General features: G+C 46.8%; 1 protein-coding gene across 9 annotated transcripts in view; it reads right to left on the reverse strand.

Moving 5' to 3' along the window:
* The window catches only part of CASZ1 (castor zinc finger 1), a 195,389-nt gene extending 193,062 nt beyond the window's left edge, over positions 1 to 2,327 (reverse strand). For 6 of the 9 annotated variants that reach the window (XM_018920312.3, XM_050982594.1, XM_018920310.3 and 3 more), the window contains exon 1: positions 2,145 to 2,327. The gene's annotated coding sequence lies outside the window, so the exon portion shown is untranslated. Of the gene's footprint in view, positions 1 to 1,768; positions 1,896 to 2,144 lie in introns of those variants that run through there. The other 3 variants (XM_050982593.1, XM_050982595.1, XM_050982592.1) reach the window with 2 other exon arrangements.
* Positions 2,328 to 11,747: the final 9,420 nt, after the last annotated feature.

Below are 11,747 nucleotides of genomic sequence, written 5' to 3' on the forward strand. Positions count from 1 at the left end.
ATAACAATATAGTTGCCACAAGTTTCTGTTGTTGTTGTATTGACAAAGCTAAAAAAAAAAAATCTTTAGAACAAAATAAGCAGATTAAGGAAGCATCCCCTTAATTTAACTATATCTTTTACTGGGGTTTTTTTGTTTTGGTTTTCTTTTTTTTTAAACAATAGTTTTTAGCTGGACGCTTTGATCTTGAAAGGGTTCTGCTATCTTGTGTGATGAGGGGGGAAAAATGATCTGTTTTAAATGATGATGCAAAAAAAAAGGATCAAAGCCCTGACTTTCTGTTAGCCATAATAAGTTCTGTCTTGCTCAAAGCTTCAACTTCAGGCTTTAATATATAAAATATACGGGAGCCCAGTAAAAGCGCTGAAAGGTACAAAGTCTGAAAACAAAAGGGGACGCTGCTCCTTTAAACGTTTTAGTGCATATGGAGTTTGATTTCTGAAAGAGATCAGTTTAACATCTCCATAGAAACCAGCAACAGATTATCATCAACAGAATAAATAACTAGTCTAATAAATTAAACAGGAGGCATAAGATCTGGAAACTTGATTACTCAAGTTCAACAATATTCTCCCATAAACTCTTCCAAGCCACCTTTAGGGTAGCTAACAAGGTGGCAGCGACACACAGATAAAAGGTAGATGGGAAGCAGGCAGGACTTCTGAAATGAGAAGTCCGAAACCTTCGCAAGAAATTATACCACCCTGACAGTCAGCAAATCAATAGAGGAAATAAATTCATCAATGAAGTTTTGGGAGAGACAGCTACTCTTCCAGGGAGCGAGCTGCCAGGACCCACTGTGCAGCGCAGCGCGGACAGGAGGGGGCACACAGAAGGTGGACGTGCAGCTCCTGAGAAGTTTCACCTTTCCGACCCGAAAGAGCAGGAGGGCTCGAGTCGATCGATCCAACCTGCCGTGATTCGGAGCGGCCTCCGGCCGCAGACCACCCCTCAAAGTTTGCCGCATAAGTTGCCCGGGCTGACGGCGCCGGCCCCGAGGCGAGCGGCAGCGCCAGTCCCGCGCCCGCCCGAGCTTCTTGACAGCTCTCTCGCCGCTCCGGGCCGCCGCCGAGCCCGCCTCTGCTCTGCGCCCCGGCTGCCCCTCTCTCCTCCTCTGCTCCGCGGGACTCCGCGGCCGGTGGCGCTCGGGGCCCCAGCACGCCACCGCTCCTCGCCTTCCCCGTCCGCGTCCCCCCACCGGCCCGGCTTATGAGTGACGGCTCGGACACCTGTTCCCCGTCCCCAGCGTCTCCAGCGCGGGCAGCCGCTCCCCCGGGAGTCCTGGCCCGTGTCCCCCACCCGCCACCACCCCGGTCAGCCGTCCCCCCGCCCGCCACCACCCCGCCGCGCACGGGGGAAAGAAAGGGGGAAAGGGGAAGGAGGCGGAAGGGGGAAACTTCCTGGCTCCGGATGGCAAATCAGCTGCACATTCTGCAAATACCACCGGGTAAAAATAACCTGCTGCTTCGCCCGGGGGGCCGGGCACCGGCTGCCCCGACCCGCGCTCCCGGCCGCCGCGGCCCCTGCCCACCGCGACTCTGCTGGGGGGCTGCGGCCGTGCCGCTGCGGGCACCGGGGGAAGCGCTGCCGACCCCGGCCCGGCCACTTTGCAGAAAGTTCCCCGGCACGGCTCGCCCCGCCGCACCCGGCCCTGTCCGCGGAGCGCTCCAGCTGCCGCTCGCCCAACTTTGCTGCCGCCTTTCCCCTCCCACCTCTCAGTGCCTCCCCGGGACCCTCGGGTGGTGCGGCGCGGCGGGGCTGCAGTTACCTGCCCTCGGCGCGGAGCGGGAGCACGTGTTCCCCCGTCCCCTGCCCGGGCTCCTGCCAAAGTCTTGGAAATTGACGGGCGCCGCCGCGGCCGCGGCTCCGCCGCCGAGCGGGCACGGCGCTACCCCGCCGCCGCCGTCGGCCCCCCACGGCACCTCCCTCCTCCGGCGGGGCCGGGCGGCCGCCGCTGCCCCCGCTGTCGGCCGGTGCCCGCAGAGTCTGCCCGCTGCCCGCGGAGGTGGGCGCTGCCCCACGGGAACCGGCTCGGAGAGCGGAGCGCTGCCCACCTGCCGGGCAGCGCCGCCCGCCCGCGCAGCGCCCCGGCCCCGGGGCTGCCGGCGGCGGGGCCGGGGCCGGGCGGGAGCGGACGGGCTTACCTGCACTTGGGGCTGCTTTGGTTGACTTTCCAAGTCAAGGGAAATGTGTGTGTGTTTGGGATGGAGGCAGCAGCGCGCATGCGCCATCAAACTTGCCCTGATCCCGGATTTTTCCTCCTCGCGCTCCCCTTTGCTTTGATTATTGAATTTTCCTATTTCTAACAGGAGGGCGGGCGTCGCACAAAACCCGGCCTGGAGCCCGCCGCCGCCCGCCCCGGCCCGCCCGGGGTGGGGAAGGGGGGAGCGGCGGGAGGGAGCGGGCACGGAGCGGACTCGGTCTCCAGGCAGGCAGGGCAGGCAGTCAAGGGAGAGGCACCTGCAAAACACGGACTGGATCACCCTCCCCTGGCAAGGGAAAAGGCGAGAAAGTGTCCCCATTTCCCTGCCCGCGCGCGCAGCTGCCTGTCTCCTACCCTGTTCCTGCACCAGCGGTTACTCTTACCCATCTGTCCTCCTTCCCAGAGAACCACTGTAAATTTTATAAAATTTTCTATTTTGCAGTCTGCTGACCCCATTGACCTTAGTTCCCTGAGACTAAACTCCATGGAGATGATGAATAACTAGGTTGTGTGTACCGCTTTATTCTCCTGCTGGTTTTCCTAGGCATGATGTTCAGTTGCTATTTTACAAACTTCTAAACATGAGTATTTTTCTTTTGCTAATGTTCTTTTTCTGGATTTCACTCAAGTTTGGAACTAACTGTTGCCCCAGATCTTCAACTGTAGTATTTCTCAGTTTAGCTGTGCTGGCTTTGCTGGCAGTTGCACACAGGACTAACTTTTGCAGGTCTGGATCCTAGCAAAAATGCCAAGGAACAAATGTGAGAGCTGTGAGCAGCCTTGTAGACTAGGCTGTTTTTGGGAGATGTCTTTGCAGGATCAGAGACAAGAGTTCTCACACACCTGAATTTCCAACAGGCAGGCATCACATTTCTGTGTTAAACTACTTTCCCTAGCTCCACCTTTCATTTCACTGAGACAGTGAGTATACATTACAGTTGCATGTGCACATTTTGTGGTGGTGATTCCATAGAAGCATCCCCTGAGACCTTTTCTGTCATGCCCTGGTTGCCTCTACGGGAGCCAAGAGCCTGGGCTCACTGGCACCATGCACTCAGCACAGGGGTTTGGAGGTACAGCTGCCTGCCCGCCCAGACAGTAGGTCTGTGGGGTGGATCTGCCTCCACTGTAGGGCTTGCAGGATTTGGGCCCTAGGCCACAGGTAGGCAAACCTGAACACTCTTGGATAATTTTGTTCATTGGCAGCAGGGAACTCCGCATCAGCACACCCACACAGAAACCCTCGCAGGAGCGTCTTGCTCTCTCCGTGTGCTTCCCTGTCTGTGTCTGTCTCCACCTGTTGCCTCTTGTCTGGTGTTTACACCATCAGCTCTTTGGGGCAGAAACCATGGTTTTGCTCTGGATTTGTCAGTGCCTTGCACAATGTGGCCCAGCTCCATAACCACAACTCCTATGTGCTATTGCTACACACATAAATAATAATAATTAATAATAATAGGCTAATTCCTCTGATTTTGATGTGACTACTCATGTGAGTAAAAGTGACTCACATACATGAGCGTGTGTGGGACCACTGCCAGGTCTTGAGCTTTTATTGTGAGTCTTCCAAAATTTGGTGCTCTCTTTTGATTCCCAGCTCCTGGAATGACTTGTTTCCAGCACTTACCTTCACACAAGGACACTTGGAAATGTGGCCTACTGCCGTCAAAAGCCTCAGAAGCCAGTGAACAAATAGGAAACTTCCAAAGAAATAAATTTTTAATGGCTTTTGTGAAATTCCTGTGATTTGGCAGCTCAGGGAGGAGTGGAGTCTGACTCATGAATTTTGAGCAGTCAAGTTTAGGAATATGCATCAATTGAGTTAAATATTTAGGTCCCTGTAAAGACTAGACTTCTACTAACCAGGCCAAAGTTATAGTGCAGAGACATATTTTGTGGAAATAATGTTTGTAGTGCCAGTGTCTTTGCAAAATCTGAGGTTTTGTATATTTTTATATTGTTTGGGATTTGTCATCCTGTAGTTATTTATTTTTACCTGTTCACAGTAAGAAAGAAAGAAAAAAGACATGAAAGTGGGATTATTAAAGTAAATAGGACTGTGTGAAACTGTTCTAATGACTGTGGCAAGTATTTATAAATTGCTGAAAATGCAACCAGCCAACTTATTGAGTTTGGTATGCTGGAGAGACACTGCCATGTGCTTCTGAAAGTAAATGTCCCAACTTCTTCTTACAAAAGTAAAAGAGAGCAGGTCCCAAGCTATGAATTCTTGCTTATGAGGCATCCCTGAAGAATGAAGGGTTGGGAGAATAGGGCTCTTTAATTAAACCTGCATAGTTACTTTTAATTGCATTTACTTACTATTTTCTCTTGTTCATATTTTTGCATTTCTCTCATCTAGGGTGTTGAACGCAGACTGAATGGTCTTGCTTCTGCTTGGAAGTTTTCTAATTTTGTAGTGCTGTTAAGCTGGCCTAGTTAGGAGGAGCACTTGGGCAAGTGTTTTTGAGGTGGTCCTGTTGATCACCACAGATCCTCTTCTGCCTGTAGCTCCCCTGAATGCGGTGGGAGGCTTGGACACCGTTGTGAGCTGTGCCTCTGACAGCTTTGAGTCTCCTTCCAGACCACAGCTCGCTCAAAGCCCAGTCAGCCCTCTGATGTTCACTGTACGAGCCCCAGAGTGCTCAGCTCCTCAGCCAGATAGAACAGGAGGTAATGACACCTTACACAGCCCGTTCTAGATAGAAAGAATATAATTTAGCAAATTGCAAATGATGCATACTTAACTATTTATGCAGCATCTTCCTGTCATCAACCCAAAGCAATTTTACTTCCGTGTTGAACTGTGGATGAAAATGTTCTATAGATTTAACCATTGCGGGACTTCCTTTTAAGTGGTGCAGTAATCTCTCTCCAGCTAATTCAGTGTTGTAATAAGGCACCACCCTCACAAGTCCTTTGTGTTCTTGTGTCAATACTGCCCCCAAACCAAAAGTGCTGGCATCTGCATCTGTCAGAAAAGTGGGTCTGAAATACAGACCAAGAAAGGAGCAACCTGTCCATCAGTGGAGCAATATGGCCATCAGCAGGGTGATCTCAAAAGCCTTTTGCTAATTTTGAACATACCCAATTTCATTCAGATTTCCTCTAAAATGCAATTTACTTTTTCAGCAAGACCATGATAGGGTTTAACAGTACTGTAAAATCCAACAATAAACCCCAAACAGAAGCTGACTGAGATGTATCTAGCAAGCCAGAATGCTTCAGTACAGATTCAGTTTTGTTCTTGCCCATGGAGGTTCCTTGCCCACTGCTCAGGATTCAGCTTGAGCCATATCATGTCTATCGTTGGGATTGAAGATCCTTTACCAAAGTCCTCTAAGGAAAATGTCTCTCAGTTTTGCTCTTTTCTGTTTCAAGCATACAACACAACAGTGGGAAAAAAAAAATCCAAAAGGAATCTTGGACATTACTTTCATTTCCTTTCCTCTTGTGGTTTTCTTTGCTGGCATTTACTAAACCTGTGAGCCCTTACACAGTTATGGTTCCCATCTTCAGTAGTTCCTGCTTGCCTGAGCATTTAACAAACAGTTCAGTTGCACAAGATTATTGGCAGCTCAGGTTCCACACGCTCCTCCACCTCTAAAGAAGTTTCATGTACTCCCAGCCTTTCTTTAGCTACCATAGCATGTAGTGGTGCCATTAGTTGCTGCCCTTGGGGAGAGGACATTCTGCACACTGCAAGCTTAGTGCCCATAAGATATTGGTTCTATTGAGTTACATACTTGAAATTAATTTCGATGGACTGAAGTTTCAGGACACATTTTTGCTATTTATCATTCGGCAATTAGCAATGATAGCATCCAAATTCATTGTTAGGTCATCTGCTGTCCACAACTCTTGGTTAAATCCAGAAATTTGTCTCTTAAGCCTACTTTCATAGAAGTTGCTTTGCTTTTGCTCAGAGCCCTCATTTCCACTGTGGAGTGGGGTGGGTGCAGCTGTGTAGACATGCAGGACATGGTGTCTGTCAAATCCCCTTGTGAGCTGCTGGGTAGCAGTGAGATGTGAGCATGAGGAGGTAATACAAGTCGTTCAGCATAGAAGTGAGCACAACATTTAGACTGATGACAGGACAGCTGTGGGTCAAGCATACAGGCTGTGTCTTTACTGCAGAGTAGAGGTTAATGTATTTTATTCACACCCAGCACATACCCCAGAACACTCCATCTGGCTATGCTGTGCAAGTGCAGCCTGAGAAAACTGCATACCCTTAAAATATTACTCACACAAGAAAAATGATGCTAAAACAACATGAGAAGGGCATGGATTAAAATGCCGTAAGCAGAAAAATACATGCTGAGGGTTCTAACTTTGTCCTCAGGTCACCCTACTGTCAGCAGAAGGGGAGAGGAAGGAATGCAAAGGTAGTTCCCATAGCTCTGAGGCTCATGGCAATACTCAGGCTGAGATCCCTTGCTCCCACCCACTCAGAGCAGGTGACATACTCTCCATAGGCCTACATGCCACATTGATTCCTCAAAGAGGCACTTAATCTCTAGTAAATGAGGAGCTGGATGAGGTCTAGACTGACCAAACTACCAAACTGCACTGACTGAGTCACTCATATCCCATGTGGACTACCCAAGAGCCATAAGGCATTAGGAGTGACATTTTCCAAACCCAGCGCAGAGCAGGGTGCTGTCCAGGACCTCTGATCCTGCTTCACAACTCACTGGAAGAATGAAGAAATCACTCAGACATGCACTATAAAAAGCCAGTGTATTTATTTAGTTTCATAATGGAAAATTAAAAGTAATTGCCGAGGAGGAGGAGGCATTTTTTCAGTCGCAAGTGCAGTATTATCCACTTCCATATTTTATCATTGGAGTGGCACAAGTAATCAAGGAGTATCATGTGGTCATTTTTGTCAAGTGCCTTTTTGTCACAGGCAACTATTTCTTTGCATGTGCCCATTTCAGAAGAAGAAATTGGTTAGATCCCCATCGTGCCCTGCTCCAAATCCTCTGTGCAAAGGAGGCATTGCTTCACACTGGCAGTACTGGAGCAAGAATTATTTATATTGAAGAGGGTCAGGCTCTGCATTTTGAAACATCTTTGCTTAGAAATACATATGAATAATATCAGTATGCAAGTATGTTATACAAATATTGAAACCTTGTGGACCTAATTAAAGGCCTACAGACTGATACTGACTTTTGGTTGGTATAAATGAGTGTGTACAAGAATTTGCCATGGTCAGAATCTGTCCTTACCTGCTTTATTTGCCTCAAATATATATGAAGGTTCAAGCAAAAGGCTTGACACTTAACAAGAAACATCCTGCATTTAACCCCAGTTCTGCCACAAAATTTCCCAGTGACTTCACTGTTCCCTGTGTCTGGGTAACATCCACTGGTTTGGGGCTTACTCCTAAGAGAGACTACTAAAGGTAACAAACAAATACAGGAGGAAACAATAATAAATAAACAATAACAATAATAAAACTGGAATTCAAGTGTGACGTATGTTTGTAATTGTCTGTCTGTGTTAGAAAATAATCAACTAAATAGCAATAAATAATAAAAATTTATATTAACAATTCATTTGTGCTGATACAGACCTTCAAGTTCATTATATTAATTTACTAATTAATTAGGCACTACATCACCTGGCACCTACATAGATTTTATTACACTTTATGGATGGAAAACCTAAGAGTCTTGCCTAGGGACACAGTGAATCAGTGGCAGAGCTGGACACAACTGGAATATCCTCCACAGCTCTGTGTCGGTTTACAGCATAAAGTTGCCCTGATTTTCTGACTAATTTAGTTCAGCAGATGCAATTCGCAGTGTGGGGACTTCAATTTGGGTGCAAGATGGAGTTATTTTGTTTGAGCTTAAATCAGTTCTTAATTATATCAAGCTAGTTATATAAAGGCAGTTTTAAAAATATCCTTGCAGTCATCTACATTTTGGACTATTGACTTAAAAACACACCTTTAGTTTAATTGCTGCAATTTTCCTGATAGGTCCCAAGTCACAGCAGTTCTTGAGGTCCCTCCCTTCAGCATTTCATCAGCAAACCTCACCTGCTGAACTGACATGTGCAATTTTGAGTGTTTCCACCTAAACAGTGCATATATTGACCCTGAATTTGGTTAAAGACAGAGCTAGTGCAATTTAGTTTGGCCTTTTAATAAATGGTTTAAAATTCTTCAAAGTCAGGGTTTGCAACTGAGTCTCAATTGCTTAAGGTGATGCTGTTAGCGTTCGGAGCTGAGTTAATTACAGGACAATGACCTTTCCACACTCCCTCTCCTGGGTATCGCAGGACGCTTCCATCAGGGAACATTTATTGATGGACTTTTCTGAAACTGAGCCCCTTCCGTTTGGTCACCCGCACCTATGTCTGGGCAAGAGGAGGTGACTCGATTATCTCCATCTTGCTCAGTGTCTCCGCGGGTCACGCTGGCCCTGGGACGCAGACACAAAGACTCCTGGGCCCTCTCCCTTTTCTAGCAGTGCGTGCCAGCCTGGCAGGATGGTGTGGGAGTTCCGCACTGGCCCAGTGAGATGGAGGCAAACCCAGGGCTGCGTAAGGAATGCAGGAGAACTGCACAGGATAATGGGAAACATTATTTATAGCCTGAATACAGAAAACCTCCCCTTCCTCCCCCCTCGCCAACAGACAAACCCATGTCCAGTAATGACAAAGTCATTACCTTTTTATTATTTTTCAATAGGATTCAGATGTAGCGTGTCTGTTCCTTACAGGCTGATCTGATGGCTCCGGTCTCCTGTCACGCTGGGAGCACTCATCTAAAGGCACCAAGTGGGTGTGGAGTCACCAGCCATGCTTTAGAAAATTTGGGCTATACCCTCCCAGAAGCTTGTTATCTCGCTTATTAGGAGAGAATTATAATGTTTCCCTTCCTCCTGAGAGGCGTTTGGGACTACAATAAAGGCCCTGTGAGAACTGCTGCAAGATCAAAGCAGGGATCCCATTGGAGAAGTTCAGCATAGTGCTGTCCCTGATAAGATGTGGATTTGGGGGCTCCTAATAGAAACAATGGGCTTTGCAATATTTTTTTTCCTAGCACAAATGTTGTTCTTGAGAAAAATAATTTTTTTCATGTGAAAATCCTAAAATTATATGATCCTCAGATACTGAAAAGTCTGAAATTCTTTTAGATTTGATGCTTTTCAAGCTTTCTATCCTAATATTGTTTTTCCCATTAGAAATCCCTATTCTGACATGCTGTTGCTCACTGTTCCACCACTGATCATTCTCTGAAAAGCTTCCTCCTTCACCTGCTGCCACTCTGTAATTCCAATCCTCCTTTTTTTTCTTGCATTTAATGCCGCAGTATGCTTGGTCTTTGTTTTTATGCTTTGTAAATGTCCTTCCCTCACTTTGTATCCTCAACAAGACCCCTGTGTGTGGGTCTGATAACCCACGTAGCACCCATGTCTCTGGGATTTATTTTGAGATCTGCTGCTTGTTTATTTATTTCCCTTTTAGCACACCCAGCGAGGCCTGTGTGGCAGGAGATGTGAAGAGAGGTGATTATGGGAGACTATTTCCCCTCGCTGCTCATTCATGACAAACAAAGAGCAGTGATTGATGATTAAAAATGCATTCTCTGGGCTTGTTTTCTTTTGTTTTACCATTATGGAGATATTATAAATACTGAATACTAATCAATTCAGACCTGGCGGGACCTCACAGACCTTCTACAATCCCAGGGCTTTGCTCTTCCTTATAACCTCTGCAGCTTTCTCCTCCCTCGTTTGTTTCTAAATGACAGACCTCCATCCCAACCAAAAAGGATTAAGTTAACTTTGGAGGAATTTGGACTGTCTGGGCTGTCACCTCTGCCAAGCACCCATACTCTCCCCTGAATGGATAGGCTCTGTGCTAAGGCACCCGGACATTTCCATGCCCTTTTTTTTGCCCTGCAGTGGGGTGGAAACAAAAATTAATTCCTCAGATCAAAGGAAAATCCTTAGGAAACCCAGAGTGCCACAAATTTGCTTGCAAAGTGGATACCTTGTGGGGAGGAGAAGACATCAGGAAGTCCCCTCTAATAAAGTCATAATTCATAGCAGTAAAGCTGGATTTCTCCCTGGGCATTTCTGTGCAAAAGCCAGAGAGCCACATCTGATTCTGCAACATTACACAATGTCCAGATAAACAGCAAACTCGGTGGTGCTTGCATTCTTTTATCTTTATTCAGTCAAATTAACTGCTTTCTCTTTCCCTTCCCGCACCCCCGCCCTCACCTCGTTCTCCCTCATTCATGTAAAATAGAGACACGCCACACTGGCCTCTGCAAAAAATTGATCAAAATCATCTATCCCAATGGGATGAGAGGATTTCTCTTCACTTTGACCTAAACTACTACTTTTCTCTAATCAGCTATTTCCTGTGAGAGTTTTCCAGTGTTCTGCTGAAGTCAATAGTAAATCTCCCATACAACAAAGCTCTGACTGACTCCAGTGTGAGCACAGTTATGTTGAGGCTCAGCTTTTGCTGAAATCCCCCCAGAGAGCAGAGTGAGGTCCCTCTTCTGCTCCTGGCTGCACATGGGCAGACCCAAGGTGCTGACGGGGACACCGAGACACCAGCAGAGTGTAACAGCAAGCAGCACAAGGGTTTGGTTGCCTGCGTAGCTCAAATTACAGAAAATAAAACACAGTGGGCGCTGACATAGATTTTTCTTAATATGCTTAGAACCAGCCCAGGAATAGCTGAGCTCAGCTGGAACATATCAGGAAGGAGAAGGAAGAGAATCTGAGCTGGTCTAGCAAGGAATTTTAGTCTGAACCATATGGCAAGAAACTGCAGTGTGTTCTTATCTTGAAGCCTGAGGATTTATTTTATGCACATAATTCCCTGATCATCTTGATGTAGCATCTCCTAGGAGGAGGGTGTTACACTATCTAACCACCACTGCTGGAAGTTGACAATCTCTCTATCATCTTTACTTTCTTAAATAATTTTAAATATATATCTGTGTTTATGGAATATCAGGGGCCTGATCCCATTGAAGTCTGGGGAAGGTCTCTAATCAGTTTGAGTAGGCATTTGGATCAAGCCCATAGACACTCACTACTTTTTTCTTTAAGTATTGTATCTCTGTATCACATCTTTGCATGCTACACTTCTGTAGTACACCCAGGGTCTTCCTCTCCCTTTGAAATCTGTGATTTTTTTCTTATTAGAGCAGCATTTCTCTATAATCTGTGTCCAAAAATGAAAGTCACTGCTCGCAAGTAATGAGGGAGCCTAAAATGCTGATTTTTAGGCAATACACTTTATCCCTCTGTTTCCAAATTTACCTCTTCCCTCTTCTCAGAGCAGTGTCTAACCAACTCACAGTGAAGGGGGCTTTGCAGCAGTAATGATAAGTAAATCTGCTTCAGACTTTTGAGTTGAGCCTCAAGTCTGCAAGCTGCCTTCAGCTGCAATGTAATTACCATCAGTTCACCAACAAATTCCATTTGCAGACTTGTTTCACCGGATTCAGCCCACAGATCGATCAAAGCCGCTTTTTGGTGAGCCTCTGCAATGCAAT

This window comes from Serinus canaria, chromosome 21 (assembly GCF_022539315.1).
Source record: "Serinus canaria isolate serCan28SL12 chromosome 21, serCan2020, whole genome shotgun sequence".
NCBI lineage: Eukaryota > Metazoa > Chordata > Aves > Passeriformes > Fringillidae > Serinus > Serinus canaria.